The 20,209-nt window shown below is 32.3% G+C and overlaps 1 pseudogene; it reads right to left on the minus strand.

The window, feature by feature from the left end:
- Positions 1 to 17,142: 17,142 nt before the first annotated feature.
- LOC126699606 (protein WHAT'S THIS FACTOR 9, mitochondrial-like) lies at positions 17,143 to 19,806 on the minus strand (annotated as a pseudogene).
- Between the last annotated feature and the right edge of the window lie 403 nt (positions 19,807 to 20,209).

Here is a 20,209-nt window from a genome sequence, read left to right on the forward strand (position 1 = left end):
CAATCATGAGATATATACAATTACACACTTACTCATCTAACTTCCAACATGTGAACAAATCTGACATAGTCACTTAACTAACTCTGTTGTAACTAAACTCAATTGCTTGACAATAATATAACTATTTACTAACAACCAAAATTATTTCAATACTAAGACCGATTGAATATTGGATGGACCTGCATATAGAGAAATGTTATATTCACAATATTTTTGTAACAAATCATAAACAAATAGCAAGTTATCATTGGCTGTTACAGGTGGGTAAAAAAGTAATTTAAGTGGTGGATTCATATTAAAACCAATAATAAATTACTACCTAAGATTTGTTATGAAATTACTATAAAAATAATGTGCACATAACAATTCTTAGTGCATATATGCTATCATTAATTTCATGTAGTAGTACTTGTTTTTCACATCATGGAGAGAATAATTAAGATACTAATTAGGGGTAATTATACTCTACTCTCTTGAGGTTTTGGAGGAATTACACTCCATCCCAAATTTGAAGGAAAAAAATACTCTTCTTCCTTGATGATTGAAAAAAAAATAACACTCCCCCCTCTCTATTTATATTAGTAACAAAATATTATAAATTTCTATAAAATTCTCTTTACTAAAGTTTAACCAAAACTAGTCAAAATATAATTGAAATTTTTAGAATAAGCAAGGTTTGTTAAGTACCAAAATACTTGCAACGATAAGTCTCTCCACAACCTGTAGAAAAACTAAAAAATAAGAAAACGAGTCATACTAAATATTTAAAAATACTCTTTAATTAAAAATTTAAATCCATGAATTTTAATTTTGAAATTGAGGATAATTTTGAAAAAAAAATGTCCTTAAGCGAATGGCAGATTAGTACGAAACATTTTTAACATCAATTTAATAGAATTTAGTCAAATAAATGTAAAAGGAAAAAAAAAAAAAATTTCTTTCTGATTTAAGGGAAGAGAGCATAATTACCCCACTAATTATGCATGTAATTTGTCATATTGTAATATTAATAGTACCTTTTAACTTTTAAGATTTTATATTTTTATATTTTTATATTTTTTGGTATTTCTAGTTGTTGCTTTAATGCTTAGCAATACGCGCTGAAGTTGCGGGTGCACCTGAGGTGCTCCCCATTAATTGCTGAAAATAATAAAGAAATAAAATTGGAATTGGCTAAAATAGCCTTGAATCCACGTCAGCCACCGACAATTTCAGTATATATATATTAGCTGGCGCAAATCCAAAGATAGTGGAAAAGTACTTCCGAGGCCCACGGTACTTACGGTATTGCTTCTTTAATCACCGTTTATTGATTGTGACTTTCTCATATCTCTATTTCCGCAATCACAGTGTTTTTTGTTTGATCAGAAAACATTTTCTGTTTTGATGTGCGGTTCCTGATTTTTTTTTTGTACACGAGTGTACAGAGAATGAGATGTATGCTAAATTTGACGCAGTAGTAATGAGATATAGCCGTAGTCACGTGAGGAAAGTGAGCGCCGCTTCGAAATTCAAAAAGACCAATAGCTCTCAGCTGTAAAAGCGCGCAATGGATAAGGGGTACAAATGGACATTTCACAATACACTGTGCTGGCTTAGAAAAAGTGATAGAAAACAAATTTAATAAATTTATACTTCCTCCCCATATCGACATTGATATCGTTGATCCTTCAACTTTATCCTCTTTTAAATGAATAAGTCTCGTCACAAAATTTTCCACAATTTTACTATGTTAGTGAGTGGTGAAAATAAAATTACAAGTTCATATTTTCATCGTTCACAAGGTGTCATGTAGTAAAGTTGTGGTACTAAACTTACTCTCTTTAAATACCACAAAATAATAGATCTATGTGAGTCCATATCTTCACTATTCACAACTTATCATATAGCTAGTTATTATGTAAAATGTTGTATTACTAGTATTGCTCAAAGTTTAAACCCCCTCTTTGGGTACTTGGGTAGTGATTTTATTGGTCTAGAGCATGATATAAACCCAAAGGACTGAGATTCAATCTACCATACTATTTATCCATAAAGTTTTCAAAATATCTTATAGACATAAAGTGAAATAGTTTGGCCAAAAATTAAAATACCACTTCCTTATATAATAATTTTTTTTTTTGAGAAAGAAAAATAAGGGTGTTTATGGTTATATTAAACCCCCGACAGAGCACACACGCTTAGGGATATGATGCCCACCAACGGACTCCTGCTGGTAGCGGGAATCGAACCTAAGCGTGTTAGGCAAAGCGAACGAACCATACCCAGCTGAGCGAAACCCCCGTGGGCTCCTTATATAATAATTAAAAAAAAAAAATTAGTTCTCCTTTAGAAAATTCATTTTTAAATAACATACTTTTTATATATTAAAAGATAGAAAGATTAAAAGAACATCATTTAATACTTACTATTTGTGGGTTCCAGTTAGCTCAACTGGTAAAGTCTCTGATGGTTGTATAAAAGATCTGGGGTTCAATCACCGCCTACACCATAAACTGATTGATGTCTTGGTCTGATGATAAAGAGTTATCATCAGGAGCGGACGCTAAAGGTTAAAACTCTCTAAAAAAAAAAAAATACTTACTATTAAGTGATGTTCCTTAGATTCCCCTCTTGAGATTATGCTATGTAGTTTTTTTCTTATGAGATGAAAGTGTATTTTTTAGTTAAGTAGTCACATAGCTCAAACTTAAGAGGAAAACCCAAAGAATAACACTTAAGGTACTGTACATAAGTTTTGTTAATTTTAAATTTACTATATTTTGAGAAATCTTAAAATATAATAGAAAAGTAAACAACATGAAACACAATGAATCTTTTTTTCCATTATTAGTTTTGGATAGAAAAATAAACAGTTTGGAGAGAAAATAAATTACTTTGCTTTAATTGTTTTTAGTAATCAATTATTTTAGGAAATTTTTATAGTAACGTAGAGGGACATGATTGTCATATTATTTATACTAGTACTATTTAAGGAGCTCTCAAACCGTTTAAACCGTGGACTCTAAGTTTTGAATATCCCAAAATATCATCTCTTCGCTCACTTACAGTTTTTCAATTAAGGGGGACAAATTCATAAAATAAAAGCTCACAATTTAAAACCCCTCACTAAACCCACGTTCTTAGTAGTTTACAATCCCCTTATCTCTTATTCTTTTTGAAATTTAAACAAACACACCATATTTTCCTCCTCATCTCTTATCTTTTAAAAAAAAAAATTAAACAGACACACTTTATTTATTTTCTTGCTTCTTCTACGTTCTCTTTTATTTTTAAACATAAAAATTTCTAGGCATTCAGTTAACTCAAATTCACAACCGATTTTTAATGCACGAAAAGAGATGAATGAATGGAAAATTATGATACTAATGGTGTATTTGAATACCGCTTATTTTGTTAAAAACTGAAAACTGAAAACAATTAAAAAATATTTTCCGATTACTGTTCATTAATGAAATCACTGTGCATTTGCCTAATTGTGTTGTTCATATCCTATGAATAGTGCAAGAGGAGCTAGATAAAAAAAATAAAAATAAAAAATAAAAACACACAAATGCAGGAAAATTATAATTATCCAAACATATATTAATGGTTTATTTGGATACCGCTTATTTTGCTGAAAACTTAAAATACTATAGCAAATAATTTTAAAATAAGACTAAACAGTGCACACGTAGGTCCTAGTAAAGATGGACAAACTGTTTACGCAACTAAATGTTGAGACGTGCACAGTGCACAGTGGCTGAACTGCGTGAATGGACAAACTGCATAGTACACGTGGGTCCTAGCAAGGATGGACAAACTATGTGAATGTGTGAATGGCTGAACATGCACAGTGTAAGCGGGTCCCACTTCAAATGCAATAACGCAGATGTGAGATTGAGACACTGTATCCAAACGTTACCTAAACACACAAAAAAAAAAAAAAAAAATGAAGTTTATTTTAGACACATTCTTTATAGTTTTTAGATAACTCTACCATGGAGTTCCTAAAATTCCAATAATTCATTTCGAATACACATTATCAGCATTTTTTTTTTTAAGTTGTCTATTAAAACAAAAAAAATTATCTACCAATATTTTGGTATTCTTTTTTAGGGTCCTGAAAGTTTACAATCTGGCCCAAACTCTATCTGGGCCCAGGGCCCGTGTCGAGGAGGTCGTGTGCCGAGGACGAATGATCGAAGGCCGAGGTGTCAAGGGGAACGGCTGAGGACTACCCTGTCCTCGGCACTCCAGGACTTCAATGGGAAGATCAACGTCTTGGTAAAGGCTATCCCCAAACAGCCCCCTGAAGGGGATGTGAGTGGAATGGGGCCCACAGGGAAATAGGGTGCAAAATTGGATCAAGGAAAATGCGTCCCCTCCGCATTAAATGCACCTGCCAACGTCCAGATCCGGTTAATGAGAAAAGACGTTTGGACGGTGTAACTTCGATCTTCGCAACTAGCAGAAAGTAAGAGGGGACGGTTGATGGGATGGATACAGAGGTAAGCACCTGCCTGACCAACAAGTGGAGGGCTAGAATCAACCAAGAAGGACTATATAATGAAAAGGTAGGTGTGCCAAAAAGGAGGCTGGGAAAAATGGCCAAAAACCAGAGCCTCCCAGCTCGCCTCCTGGAGAAAGACTCCTAGGGCGAAAATGACTTAACCATGTATGAACACCACGAAAGACTCACTGCCTGGTGACTAAGGCCTAGCCTTTCAAACCCACGCTCTACAAATGATATTGTTTGGGTCTTTTTACGTGCGAACCCAACACTGTTGTGGTTCGATACGAATCGTGTCCTTACACTTTTCTTTTTACATTATGGTCTTTTTGTATTCATTAAATTTATTGATGTTTGTGGCCAACTCCATTCATTGGTTTAAAATAAATAGATAAAATTTTAAAAACTCTGCAATATAAATACCCAAAGAGCCATAGAGGATTATAATATGAGAATCTCAGCTTGAAAATTATCTCGCTCTATCCATTTTTCTACTTTATCAAATAAAATAAAATATCAGCCAATTTTTACTTTTTACATCCTCTCACTTTTAAACAACTCAAACGTATTTTCACAACTCAAACGTACTCTCAAGGGTTAATCATAACTATCCATCCCATAGTTATAATATGCACTTCATACTATAAGATGATGCCGTCAATATTCGATAAAGTAGGCATAAAAAACTATAATGCCCTCCTACTGTTCAGAATAATGTATAGATTAAGATTTTAATAAACAATAATCTACCATGATAGGACATCTAGAATATATATATATATATATATATATATTACACAATTAGCAATCACAACCTAATTCAAAAGCAATATATATATATATATATAATCAGTCATTAATTTTAATGATTTGATATAATTTATAGATTAATATTGAATAAAGGGACTATGTATAATTAAAAAAATTTAGAGTTTATTGTGCATATTATAAATACCTTTGAATAGTTAAGGATTTCTTTTTTCACAAATTGATAGTTTCAACAATGGGGAAGGGGATTTGAGCCCTAATTCTTCTGAATTCTCATTAAGGATATAAAGTAATACAACTTATCTACAAGATTATTGGCTCGTATAGTCATGGATAGGTGCAACCATTTGAGTCTTATGTCCTACCAATCCATTATAAAGTGGGCCATTTAATTTTTACAACATCATACATATTTAGAAAATAATTATTAGTATATTGTAAACAAAATTTAATTAGTAACATTTGGACACATATCTAATTGACAGTGTACCAATATCTAAACCATTCATTTAATAACAAGCGATTAAGATTTTATAGAAAGGATGTAGAACTTAAGTATAGTTCTCTAGTTGTTGTATCTTAAGTTCCTATATTAAATTCAATAATGTGAATGCATTATCCAATAAAATCATATAAACAAATTTAACTGACATTTAAAACAAAAATTTGTTTGCATTGCATCAATAAATTTGAATATTTTGTTTATTATTAAAGAAATGTTATGTCCAAAATATTTTTACAACTAATCTTATGTGGCAGGTTGTTATTGGTTGTTGTGGGTGGGCAAAAAAGTAATTTAAGTCATGGATTCAAATTAGAACCAATAAAACTTTCCACTAATGATTTATTGTGAAAGTATTGTGGACATAACACTTTTCTTATTATTATCATGATAAATGAGAAACCCAAGGCATGATAACAAGGAGATGTAACAAAAATTTTACACATAGGAAGAATTTTACTTGTAACAGACTAACAGGGATGGGCTGTCAAGCAAGCCCGATGCAACTAATTCTTAGAGATGGGTTATCAAGGCCAAACCTTATATCTTAATGGCTCTACTTGACGATTTTTAAGAAAGGAAAAACTTTCCATGCAATAGCTTGATAGACAAATGATAAAAATAAAAAGCGAAGACTATTATTCAAGGTCTTCCTCGATTTAGCCGAGGAAAGATGATTCTTTGGATTACACACACTTCTCGGCAACACAGTTCTTAGTTTTGTTCTCTTGTTTTTTTTTTTTTTTTTTTTTTTTTTTTTTTTTTTTTTTATCAACCCCTTCTTAGTGGAGCTTCCTTCTTTTTTATACTAGCTAGGGCTTCATTCCAGCCCTCCACTTGAATTACTATGATCCTTGCTTGGATGCTTGTCCCGCATCTTGCTGGTGGTGGTAGTATAGGTTGTAAGCTATAAAAACATTGTTTAGGGATTATTCTGCTATTAAATGTGACAGACTAAGTTGGTATAGTGCGTTTAATGCAGAGGTGATGGGTGCTTTATCAATAAGCTTCCTTCTTCCCTTGTGTGCATGTCTTTACTCTCTTCATCAATCACCTATCATGTTGGTTTTGGGTTGGGACCTCGGTTCCCCAGGGGAAGCTTGCTCCTTGAAACCCTCAAACTAAACCCTTTACTCGGTTTTTGTCATATGGTTGCCTCATCTCGGCTGGGCCCAATTCGATGAAGAGTGAGGCCCAATTGTCTCTTCGGGATGTCCTAATGCCTTGTACCTTTGCTCCTTGAGTCCCCCCCCCCCCCCCCAACAGTAATTTATGATAGAATTCATCGTTCATATGAGAATATATAGTAATTATTTAGTAATTTTATATTTATTGTATATAGAAAATAGGTGATATTTGATCATTTCACTTAATAGTGGATTTCATTAATTGAATTTATAAAAAAATAATGGACAAAGTTTAGCTACAAATTGGTTGTAGTCTTAGACTACAACCTTACTCAATCAAATAAACATTACTACATATTTTGAAAATCTAACCATTGAATTGTATGTTCTTTACTCTCTTAATACACATGTCAAATTTTGTATCAATTTGATATTATTTATTATATGACCTATAAGCTATTATTTTATTCATAATTTTAAACTACAAAAACTTCAATTTAAAAAATTTATTGATGACATAGCTATTGATTTTTAATTTTTCTCGAGATTTTGCAAGTATGGAGGATATAAGAGAAAGATGTAATAATGGTAGATTTGTCAAAATTTACCTTCAATAAAAAGATATTAAATAAAGTTGTAACGTAAGGATACAACCAATTTTGTAGTTAAATTTTATCCAAAAAACAATTATCATTTTTTATAAATAAAAATCATCAATTATATGAGAGAGAGAGTATTTAATTAATTAAATTTATAAAAAACAATTATTATTTTTTATAAATAAAAATCATCAATTATGAGAGAGAGAGAGTACTAATTGCATATTATGGGAATACACACTAATTTAAGGGACAAACAAAATAAAAAAGACCATACTCATCAACAAATAGGATAGGATCATAGGATTCCTCGGAGGTATTTTTGTTTTGGAAGGTAAGACCGTAAAAAGCGTCAGACAACAGCCAAATCAGGAACCGCACGTGACGAGCGGTAATATGAAACGTGTGACAAAGATGGGGTATAAGATTAAGACACCTGGACAAAGAGGTTGTCCCTTGGTCAGACATTTAAATAACAGGCTGTCCACCACAACACAAAGCCGGCAAGGCTTCTTATTGTTGTCGTGCTCGCAGGTAATTGCACGTAATCTCCGGTACATAGATAGAGCCACCTCAGCACATTTTAGTCATTACCTACTTTTCCAATTTTCTTAATTTTTTTTAATAAAAAATTATTATTAAACACAATTTTTAATAATAAATTACTAGTGATTAAGAAACTTTGATGTTTATTTATATTATAGAGGTGACTACACAATATTCGTACTATGATTGAAATTTTTGTTTTTGTTTTTTTATTTTATTTTTTTAAGAGTTAAAGTTAAACTATGATTGGAGTTGGACTCCACTTTATATTCCACACTTTGGGACTGCAGGGTTTAAATTAATGTTGTTGATGTTATTGAAAATTGATTTTATGCTTTTTATAAAATTAATGATGATGATGATGATTATTTTTTATTTAAAGTGTGTAATGTAATTTAATTAGAAGCTTCCTCTTTTATGTATTTGGTCACCTTGACTTTTGTGATTAAAAAGATTATGACCTCACATGTTTCTGTCATTAGTTTGAGTTTTGGCCAAAAATTTCAAAGTAAACTCCATCAAATAGTTTCTAATTTGAGTTTTGATTGAGATTTTTGAACTAATGGGAATTTATGGTTAATATACAAATCAGTATTTGAGAGAAAGACCAAAAAAAAAAAAAAGCTGTATTAATATAGAGGTTAAGACTTAAAGAGTCTTATGAGTTGTTTTTTTTTTTTTTTTTTTTTTTTTTTTTTTTTTGGAGATTCAGGACAAAGCCTGCAAAGAGTCTTATAAGTTAGTGATTCAAAGTTTGGCAAAAGAGGCTACATGGAACTAGATCAAGCTAACATTGACCTAATTTGCTTTTTGCAGTTCCAAGAAAACATTATGACTTAGTAATATTGCCCAATTTATCCATTAAGGGGAGAAAAATTGAGTTTGAATCCCCCTAATTCATTTGTTGTAAAGAAACAAAAGTAATGGATTTATAGACAACATGAAGAGGTAATACTTTTGTCTTCAAGTATTTTCACTATTGCATAATGAATTTAAGATCTAGGAGGGAGATAAGTATTACCTAAATTATAACAACTTAAAATAAGTTTATGATAATTTGATAGTTGAAACTGATAAAATTGTAACCTTCGATGTTTTCATTAGAAAGACAATGAGGTGTTCTGTTAAACTACAAAGCTTTTGACAACAACTTACAACAATTGATAAGGAAAAAATTAGTTTTGTTACAAAATCCAAACTAGTCCAATCACTTATTTATGTCCAAATTTTTTATCCTATTTTCTAAATACTCAAAGCTCATACTATACTTTCCGATGAGTCCAAATTTTCTATCCCACTTTTCTTGCTCCACCAATAAAAACTTGCCACATGTTCACCTAACTAATCAAATACTACCATTATTGACTTATTAATGCTACCATTATTAATTAATGATAGTAATTAATTAATTAGGTGAACATATGGCAAGTTTTTATTGGTGGAGTATAGAGTAGAACAGGAAAAGTGGGACAGAAGATTTGGACTCCTTTCCGATTAAAAAATACTATTTGTAATTTGTCATTTTGCCTTTTATTAGTAATCACTAATTTGTGTAAAAAAATTACCTTTTTCAATTTTTCTTTAATTATATATATATTTTTTTGTCGGCGGTCTCTCTTACTGTGGCATCACCATCATATTTCTTTGCCGCCTTTTACTCTCTAATAGTCTAGTCTCTTCTCTCTTGTATATTATGATTTTGTTTATTAGGTTAAGGTGACAACTAACTACTAACGTGAGCCTTAGGGTTTTATTTTTTTTGCTTTTATATATATATATATATATATATGTTTTTTTTTTTTTTTTTCCAATTTGGACTTAGGCCACTGGGCTGATCTATTTATTACATTATTTTTTATTAGATTGGGGTCTTTGGGCTCCATTTGGAGGCCGAAAATAAGAAAAAATTTGTGATTTTGTTTAATAGCACAAAATTTTTAGTATCACTAATGAATTAAGATTCCACACAGATTTTACTTTAGTAGAGGTCCTAGTAAGATCCATGACGTTTTAGGGATAGAGGATCTTAGGATTTGGATCGGATACTAATAACCATGATTTGATCTGCTCCTTTTGTCTCTATGTTCACATTATCTCACCTCACAGTCACCAATTCATCATCATCTTAATTCATGGTAGGTGGTAGCACAAATAATATACGTGCCAATTACTAACTGGTTAATGTAGTTTGTGGTTATCATGTATGCCTTAACTTTAATTTAGAGGGTTCAATTACACCCTATAAACTTTGATTTTTATTTTTTATTTTGGAAAATACTAACAAATGCCTTTAAGGTATTGGTTAACAATCCATTTAAAGAAAGTTTTTATAGAAAAAGAAAAAAAAAACAATTAATATTTTGACAACTTTTTTCATTCCCCATAAAAGTAGTATTAAAACTTTCTTAAAAGGATTGTTAACCAATGCTAACGAATGCCTTAACAATCTATTTAAAGAAAGTTTTAATTTTTATAAATTGAAACAACAGAACTTTCATCAATTTCTTATTTATGTCCAAGTCAATAATTTTGAAGGGGAAAAATGAAAAGTAGCGTGCAACTTAAAATCAACGATCACATCAATATAACAAACATTAGAATTTGAATTCAAACCTATGTTTGCAAGTTGTATATGATTGTCACACACAAAAATTAAATTGGCGTGTTTCATGCGTCAGTGATAATAACAACAACTCCATATTACTAAGTGCAAACTCTAGAGTCTAGAGAAAGTTTGGAGTATTTTTTAGTGGCGCAAAAACAAAGTGCAAACTATTTGACAAAGACAAAACTGTGTTTTTCTTTTGACTAAGATTAATATTACAGTAATAATTATTATAAATGAGATTCATGGATGACAGCTCTGTTCTCTTATGATTGCTTTAGGATTGTTTTTTTCCATTGGAACATAGAGAATTATAGAAGTTTCGTGTGCATTCACACAACAAAGCTATTTAAAAAAAAAATAGAAAAATAGAAAAAAGAAAAGTAACATGACATGTAGGTCCAATGAGGCATCTTTATTATGTAATCAAAAAGGGTTAGGTGAATAGGCGTGAATTGAAAAACCAGTGGTTTATTTTATGGTCTTAATCCCATAATTATTAATCTCATAATGCTCGTACAGGTGTATGGTTAATTTATTTACACATAAAAAAAAAAAAAAAAAGGTGTATGGTTAATTTAAAGTTTTCCAATATTAATTTATATTTAGAGTCTATTTAGATACCATTTATTTTATTAAAAATTGAAAATTTATTACTAAAAATACAGTAATAAAATAATAATTTTTAAAATGTAACAGTGCTGTCGTTGATCTGTTTCCTGCGCTTTTTCATTTGTTGGCTGAGTCATAAATAGTACTATGGGACCCGACACTTAAAACGCTAACGCAAAAAAAGCATCAGGCTAACCCACGCTTAATTAGTTATTATACGATGATTAGTGACTTTGTAGTCTGGAAACGTGTATTTTGGTCCCAGCCCAGCCAGCTCAGTGAAAAGTACGCTTTTTCGAATTTTGAATTGTTAACACTAATTTAAACACACCTTAGGTTTTAATGTAAAGGGAACAATTAGCCAGTTTGAAGTGCAGGAAAGATAATTGTGTTTGCACATGAAGAATTCTGAAAAATTGTGCACAAACATTAATACCAAAATTTTATGTCTAATTTAGTTATTGTAACTTATATCTATTTTCTACTTTATCACTATAAATAGTAAATATTTTTTTTTAGAAAATAAATAGTAAAGATTAAGTTGAGCTTAATAAATAAATTAACCATCACCTAATTAGACAAGTTGGTACCTCCCCATGCTATAAGAGTTTGGGGGCATGTTTATTCTAGCACAAAAAAAAAGGAACTTTAGTTGCTTTTAATTGCAAGAAACTGCAATAGAAAATGGAAGTTAGGTTTTTTAAAATTGCAAGAAATTGTCAATTAATTAAGGAGTTTAATAAAAAGGCTCAACACTCAACTGAATAAAAATGAAAGAGAAAGCTGGGGCTCTCTAATGTGCTGTGTCACTGTCAATACGTTTATGTGAGAGAGAGAGAGAGAGATGCATTGCATATTTGTTTCAAAAAATTATGATTTTTTTTTTGTTTGTTGTTGATAAATTCGAAAAATTATGATTGAATTGGATTGTAATCTATTTTTAGGTACCCAAACATTTAATAGTAGTAACTAGTAATGATAAGAAGATCTAATTAAAATGAGTGAGGTGGTTATCTCGACTTTCATATTGAATATTATGAATAAATAATTTGGTACCAATTTTTTTTAATAAAAAAATTAAAATAAACACTTAGTACAAAATTAGATTACACGTGTAAATTAGATATATAATTTGTCGGTGGCTGCACTCGAGCACGAAATATAAGTTTGTGCATGCTTTTAAACAAGTCTAAAATTCTTTGAATAATTTGCAGCATTTTCTTTTGTATCTAGATAAAGCATTGTAAAAGTGCTAGTCTTTCTGTCTTTTATGTCCCAAAAAAAAAAAAAAGGTGCTAGTCTTGGAAACTTCTATGATGTCCGTGTTTTTTATTCTCTTCAGTTTTATTTTTTTGACTTTCTTGGTTGTCCGAGACCAATTCCATTAGATGTTTGAATTTCTACGGTTTACTTTTACATTTTTTTTTTCATATTCTTTCTCGTGGTCATTACGAATTGATATGTAATTATATCACGTGTAGTGTGTGCACCGGCACAAGAAATTAAAATCAAAGTACACAATAGATTGGTTTATACAAGCCAAGCATAAAGGAGCATATGCTTGTTTGCAGTCCAAGCCAAATTTACACTAAAATGGAAACATCTTTGGGAGCTGCCTTGGAAATTTAGCTAATAGAAAAGAAAACCCATCTCCATTTTCCATTGCTTCTTCTATCTTTAAGAGTTGAGACCAAAACAAGTAATCTTATACCTTAATTTCACGTTTCAACTAAAGACTTTTGGTTGAAACATGAAATTAAGGTATAAGATTACTTGCTTCAACTTGTAGTTAGCAGAATCAGCAACATGTGGAGCTATAGTGAAATACATGGTGTTGATCAAGTTCACCTTACGTTTGCTTGAACTCACTTTATTAATCGTATAAATTAATTGATGTCAAATTATATTTTAGAAGGAATTGGTATGTTTGTTTATTAAGAAGGTATTTTATGTATCGGATATATACATCATTCCTCTCATAATACATGGACTTCACATAGTTGTATGACTCACCTTTTGTGAAACGAGAGGGTGCAATGTATATGTTTAATACATAAGATAATTATTGCTAAATACTCCTTGTATGGGAATCAAAATTTCATTCTATTTGTACAATAAAATTAAATCCTTTGTTTATAACTTTTTTTTTTTTTGATGGTTTACCTAAGAAAATTGAGTTATAAGTTTTTTTTTAATGTTTACATTTTTTATAAATTCGACAGTTACAATAAGGAGAATGAATTTGAACATTTGATAGATTTATTAGAAACACCAAGAAGTAGTAGTTGAACTTCAAAGATTTTAATGTCCAAGTTTGAGTTTCCCCTCTCATGAGAGAATGAATTTCACATGTCCGAGTTTCACATGTTTTTTTTCTAGAATAAAGTTGAATAAGTCAATAAGATTACATAAGATACATCAATCCCTTTCAAGAGTAAGTCTAAACACCTAAGGAAGGTTTGTGAGAGAGAAGAGAGAATTACAATTACATTTAAGAGTTAAGACCTCACTTAGACAGAGCATCAACGGATTTGTTAGGATACTGACTAATCCAACTTGTTGAAAATAAGCATCCTGTAGAAAATACCTTACTGAGATATGTAATTAACTAGCATATCAATTTCCCTAGGCATTTATATATGGTGGGAGGGTTCATAGTAAAGTTTTGCTTCACCTTCAAATGGTAGCATGATAAATACAAATACCTTCACCAAATACCCGATTGATAGCAAACATCATAGCTAAAATGACTTCATCCATATGGGCCTGGAAAGCGAAGCATTTCCTAATTGAGTATGAGTTAGTCATACATTTCACACGTTTCTAGCTATTCACATGGCATCATTAAATAATAAGAGTATAAGACCCGCAGAGCAGACTTTTCTTACTCTCACAGTTGTGCATGTTACTATTAGTTGATGACTCTCTCATCTTCAGCTTCAAGGACCAACTCTCATCATGCCTTGATGTCATCTTTCTGCTTCTCTCAATTCTCAGGGCAGAAGATGTGGGTAGAAATAGATTAATAGTTGCAAAACGGGTTCACAAACATCCTTGATAGAGCTGAATTACTGTATTTATTTTGAGTGTAGAGTAATGTTAAAGACAACCTTTTTTTCAACACATTTTGTTAATATAACAAGTTTTGATTGGAACAATATCAGTTTCACATAGACCCATTGATGACAACATTTTTATTATTCACAATAGCCGATAGGCCACACCAGCTACTGTGAAATGTTTTGTTTCTCTAAATTTAGAGTTTGTACAAAGGAGGATAAAGAAAAAGGCTGATATTATCAATCAGCCAGAGAAAAAGGAAGATGAAGAACCTAAGTGAAAAGATAAATTTTAACTCGTTTTTTGTAATGCCATTCTTTGTTTGAACATCGCCTAGATTCATTGTTGGCCGTGTCTCACATCCATTCTAATATAGAACGTGTTCCAGAATTCATTGAGTTATAAATTGAATTCCCTTACTATCTCCCATAAGAATCATTCAATGGAGAAAGTCTGACAAAGGTATACTAGAAAAATAATAGTATTTCAAGTTGAGGACAATAGCTGCACAGCTGCTACATTGTCATTTTATAGAAAAAAAATGTAAAAAATAAATTATATTGCATGTAATTGATGACACATACCTCACATTCAGAAGTAAAAAAAAAAAAAAAAATCATTTTATAAAAAAAAAGAGTAAAAAAATCAGATATCTTAATGAAGATTAGATTCAATAAAACTAATTTGTGCAAATGGCTCACTCTAGAGGCAGTTGATGGCTAAACAAGTAAACATATGCTGTCACCTGTTGTAGATACCTTGATGAGAATATTTTATGCAGCTATGAGCTATGCACCATTTTCTTCTTGCCCAAGTAATAGAGGTTGCAGCTTAAGCAATTATATCATCAATAAAGTTGGCATTTTATTCAAGAGAATCTATCAGAAGGGCACAAAAGCCTTGTTAGTTGTCAGGAACCATACATTGCAGTAGAACGGAGAGATTTATCAAGTATTCACTGGGGTTTCAAAAAAGCATGGAGTATTATAAACAAGTCATATATGGAGGAGATAGAGTTAGAATCGTTTTATCAAACTAACACTTTTCTGTATGGTAGATGAGATGACAAACCTCACATTTAGTTATTAAAAAAAAAAAAGCACAGAAAGACTAGCCAAATAATTGTCTACTAATTGAATAGGTCCTATTCGAAAATATATTACAATTTTTATCATAATTATATATACTCATATATTTCATATGATTTGGTTGATAATTTCATGCATATGTACTTGATATAAAGTGCTAGCATGGTTCCTGTACAGTCCATAAATCAAATACCGGCCCAAGGCCGAGGCCCGCGTAAGTTAGGCCCAATAGGTGATGGAGGGTCAGAGCATGGTATAGTACAAACCGACCCAAGGCAGCACCGAGAACACTATATAATGCCTTTGGATATATCTACCTGCTGAGCATAGATTTGGAGGCTGACACAACTAATAGAGTCAATTCAGAAATGTGTAGCAGGTCCCATCCGACCAGGAATATAGGTCAGAATGGGTCCTACCTTTTTGGAAAAACCGCCACTCATGATGACAAACCCACTGAGGGAAGGTTATATAAGTAGGAAGAGGTGGTGTGAGAGGGGGTTGGAAAAAAATCTGGGGAGAGAGAGAGAGTGATACACGAGAGAAAAGGAGAGAGAAACAGTTAAAGAGAAGGAAGCTCGGTACCTAGTCGAGACTTCCTGGGAAATAGACAAAGAGGGGGAATAAGATTCAAGCTGAGTCACAAACTCCTTCATTTGGGCTGTAAGTTAGCCTCAAAGGGACTCAACCGTTGTAGGAAACTCTTTATCCACTCTAAACAAATAAATTGAGAGCCCAATCTCCAAGGCCACTGAGTACTTTGGGCCAGGCTTCCACAGTTCCAATTTATAATACCTGGACTTATCTATTCCCTGCATGAGAAAGATACAAATGCACAGAAATTGAAGGAAAAGATCATTGAGATTGAAGACTACGGGTTAGGTTTTATTTAGATTTGTTCTTATGTTAAACAAGATATCAAGTAGATGGAAAAGTATCAAGATAGTAACAATGTCTTATAGAGCTAAAAATAAAGGAAGGATAAAATCCGTATTGCATTATATAAAGATCGTGCAGAACACAATAACTGAAGAAGCTTGCTGAGAAATATCAATTTTCATTGTCCTCTACATCTGCAACAAAGGTTTGATCAATTTGTACAATGCAAAAAAGACTGAGTTAAGAGATAGGTCAGTATAAGCACACAAAAGTCACATGTATAATGTATTTACATAAAATACTTTGAAATAAAAATTGTATTTTGCATATCTTTCTGTTTCATCAATATTGGTGAGGAAAATTGATAGAATTGAAGCACTGGCAGTTCCCACAAACACCGTTGTTGAAGAGATGGAGAAAGACAGAGGACAAGGTATGAAGTTCTGAAATTTAGTGAGGAATCTAAGCCTGGGTTAGTTCAACATTTGAAAGATTTTATATACTAACAAATTAATCATTGATATGAATCAGTTTTCTATTGCATGTGTGCTGTAAAAATTTAAAAATAAAATAAAAATTAAAGGCTAAATTACAAATTGCCCATTCTAATTTTGCCTAAAATTCAATTCAGTCCTCTTGTTAGTCTTGTTTAGAATTTAGCCATTTAGGACCCCCCCAAACATTGTAGTTTTGTATTGAACAAAATTGAAAGTTAACGGCACAATTATGATAGAGATTAACAGGAGGCTGAATTGAAAAAAAAAATTGAAAGTTAAAGGACTAAATTGAACTACAATGAAGTTTAGACTAATGAATTGAATTTTAGGCAAAGTTAAGGGGTGCAATTTGTGATTTAGCCAAAAATAAATGCCGACAAATGCTTGAACTCCATTCATGCACTGGCTGTTGTAGAAAGCCAAAAACAATTGGGTTTAGGTTTATAGTTTACCAAAAAAATTCATTTACAAAGAACAACTGCCATCTCTCTTCTCTCCTATTCTGCAGAATCCAAATCCAAATCCAACTTTGTTTTCCCACAATCAACAAACTGATTACTCAAACTCCTATTCTTCAAAAACAGCTTGGACTCCTTCATCAACTTGATGTACTTTTTCCTAACCCTCAATATGGATGTCTCTCTATAGCTGTTTTGTCACTGTAAGCCTCCTTTAGAATCGCTGTACAAGTCTTGTTCCTCAAAGACAAATAAAACATATGGGGATGCCTCTCAAATGCCTTGTGAACATTCTGTGGCAGCCCAAAATGTTTCTTGAGGCATAGAAGTTGCTTCCTCTCCGCTGAATGCTCAACAAAAAGGCTAAGCAACTCGTAAAGAAACCCCACAACCCGCTTCTCCCCCATATCACCATCTGGAGCCAAATGTGAAAAGTCCTCATAGGGTGAAACATAAGGAAGCTTTTGAAACTTCCCTTAACCAATCCTCAATCTTCCTCCTCAACCTCAAACCCTTTGCGGGGAAAAGTGGAAACTCAATTGCCTCCATCGGTTCCCCAGAATACACACCTCTCTTCTTAGCATTTCTCTGCACCATTGAAAATATCCTTTTCTCACTCTCAACAACCAAACCAGTCAATCCATCATCCATCTCCACAAGCCTAAAAGAACTATCCAAATTCACTTCCAAGCACCTCAAAAAATCCTCAGGCAAACCCAAATACCACTGCATTCCCTGAATAATCTTTAAAGGCAATACCTTCCTTTTACTCATCAATATGAACCTCTTCAACCTATTCTTCAGGTCATCCCTACAATCCTCAAACAGCCTTTTCTCCTCTCTATCAATCTCAACAGCTTCTTGGGTCAGCCTAAACCAAGGTAAGTTATATTGGGGACCAATAAACTCCTCAAAGATTGTTGGGTATTGCCTCAAGAACTGAGCGGCCTTCACGGGCAGACCCAACTCTAGTTCCCTCTTTGAGACTTGAGAGATGGGATGCACCCGTTGGGGTCTTGAGCTATGCAGTTTTTCAAGGAAATGATGGCCTTGAGTTGTTCAGACCTGTGGATGTGCTCAATTGAGTCATAGTATGAGCCTTTCTTCCACTTCATGTATACATCTACATAGTGGGAAATTTGGGTGTATGTATAAGGAGGGTTTTGGTCTTTTTGGGGCTGGAATATGAAAGGAAAGATCGGTTTTTGAGAGGAACTGAGCAGCTTTTTAAGGGTTTTGGAGGTGGGGTTGGTGATAAACATGGAGATGGACTTAGATACTGGTCTATAATGGGTTGGGTTTAGATAGATATCTAAGGAAAGGAAATCGAAGGTGATTGGTGAGAGTTGTGAATGATTCAGGTTTTCCTTTGACAAGAGAATTTAGAGTTTGCATAGGTGTGGTGTAGTCTATGAAGAGTATTGAGGAATGAGGAGAGGAAATAGGGCTTTATGTGGATTACATTTGTGCGTGTGAATATTTGTAATGTTTTGAATTAACCAGTCACCGAAGCCATGAATATCATTCACCATCCTTGTAAACACAACCAAATGCAATAGCCATTCACAAACTCCCATCACAGTTCATGGATGGCAGAGAAGTCTACAATAAACAAGTGAAGCAACAAACTGCAAGTAGAATACCTTCATCAGTACAGCAGACCTTCTGTAGAAATACAAACATTAACACTAAAGTGAACTTAGAGTTAACAAGAAACAAGCAGTGTGGTCCATAAATAAATGACTCAAAATCAAAGTAGGAGTGAAACACAAAATGGCTTACACTCATTTTTTTCTTCTTCTTTTACTTGACACAACAACCAATGAATTCCATTATGCACACTAACTGGTAGCACTTTCACCCACCAATCAAAGCAATAATTATCAAAATCCAGATCAAGATCACATGAGATAAACAACTGAACACTCAAAATAATCAGAATTCAAATGCCAAAAGTGAAAACTAAAGCCACAAAGCTAAAGATGACAAGAACCACAGCAACAAATCTCAAAATAAAACCTATCGATAAAAATAAAAAAGGGCCAAAATACACTCTTAGTGATCGTTTTTAGTCCCGAACAAACTTAAAGTGATCACTTCTAGTCCTAATGTGCCTAATAGAGAGATGACATATCAGTTTTAATTTGGACATGTCATCTGACACTGAGGGACTAAAAACGATTACTTTAAACTTCATGAACTATAATTTAGGGACTAACATTTTATTTAAGCTAAGAAAAAAAATATTAAAAAAACAAAATAAGAAACTACCTAAGAAACAAAGCAACAATATATAGAAGTTGAACTTCTATTACATCAATATTTTACCAAGTCAACATACATCACCTAGGACTTGTTTGAGAGAGACAATATCATAGTATTGGAACTGAGAAGTATTTCGAAAACAAAGTAAAAGAAACGAGACCCAGAGCAGAAAAGCAAAGGATACAGAAATTGAACAAATTTGAGATATTTAGCACCGATTTTGAAAAGTAAAAGAAACCCATTTGAGATTTCAATGAGAATCGAAAACCCAAAATGTAAATGGAGCGTTGAAATAAGGTAGAGAGAGATACGCACCCCGAAACTGTGACAATGCCGAGGTTTTAGGTTAAGCAATGGTTTCTTTTTTTGGGTGATCGATGTTTTGTCTGTATATTATTTTCCGATGCTGTGTAACGTAAACAAGTGGAGAATAAAACAGGGGTTAAGGTATAAGGGCTTAATGGACTTGGGCTTTGAAATTCGGAACACACGTGCGCTTTATAGTTCATAACTTCATATGCAATTATGCTTTTTTTAAATGAAAAAAATCTCTCAATTTCGACTTGGGAAAAAAAAAAAAAAAAAATCTCTATTTCACTTTTAAATTTTAAATGACATAATACTAGATTGAACTTGGCTTGGATCAGTATTTTAGAACACTTAGGATAATGACACGTGGTTTAAAGTGAACACGTATTATCATGATAGATT

Source organism: Quercus robur, chromosome 9, assembly GCF_932294415.1.
Source record: "Quercus robur chromosome 9, dhQueRobu3.1, whole genome shotgun sequence".
NCBI lineage: Eukaryota > Viridiplantae > Streptophyta > Magnoliopsida > Fagales > Fagaceae > Quercus > Quercus robur.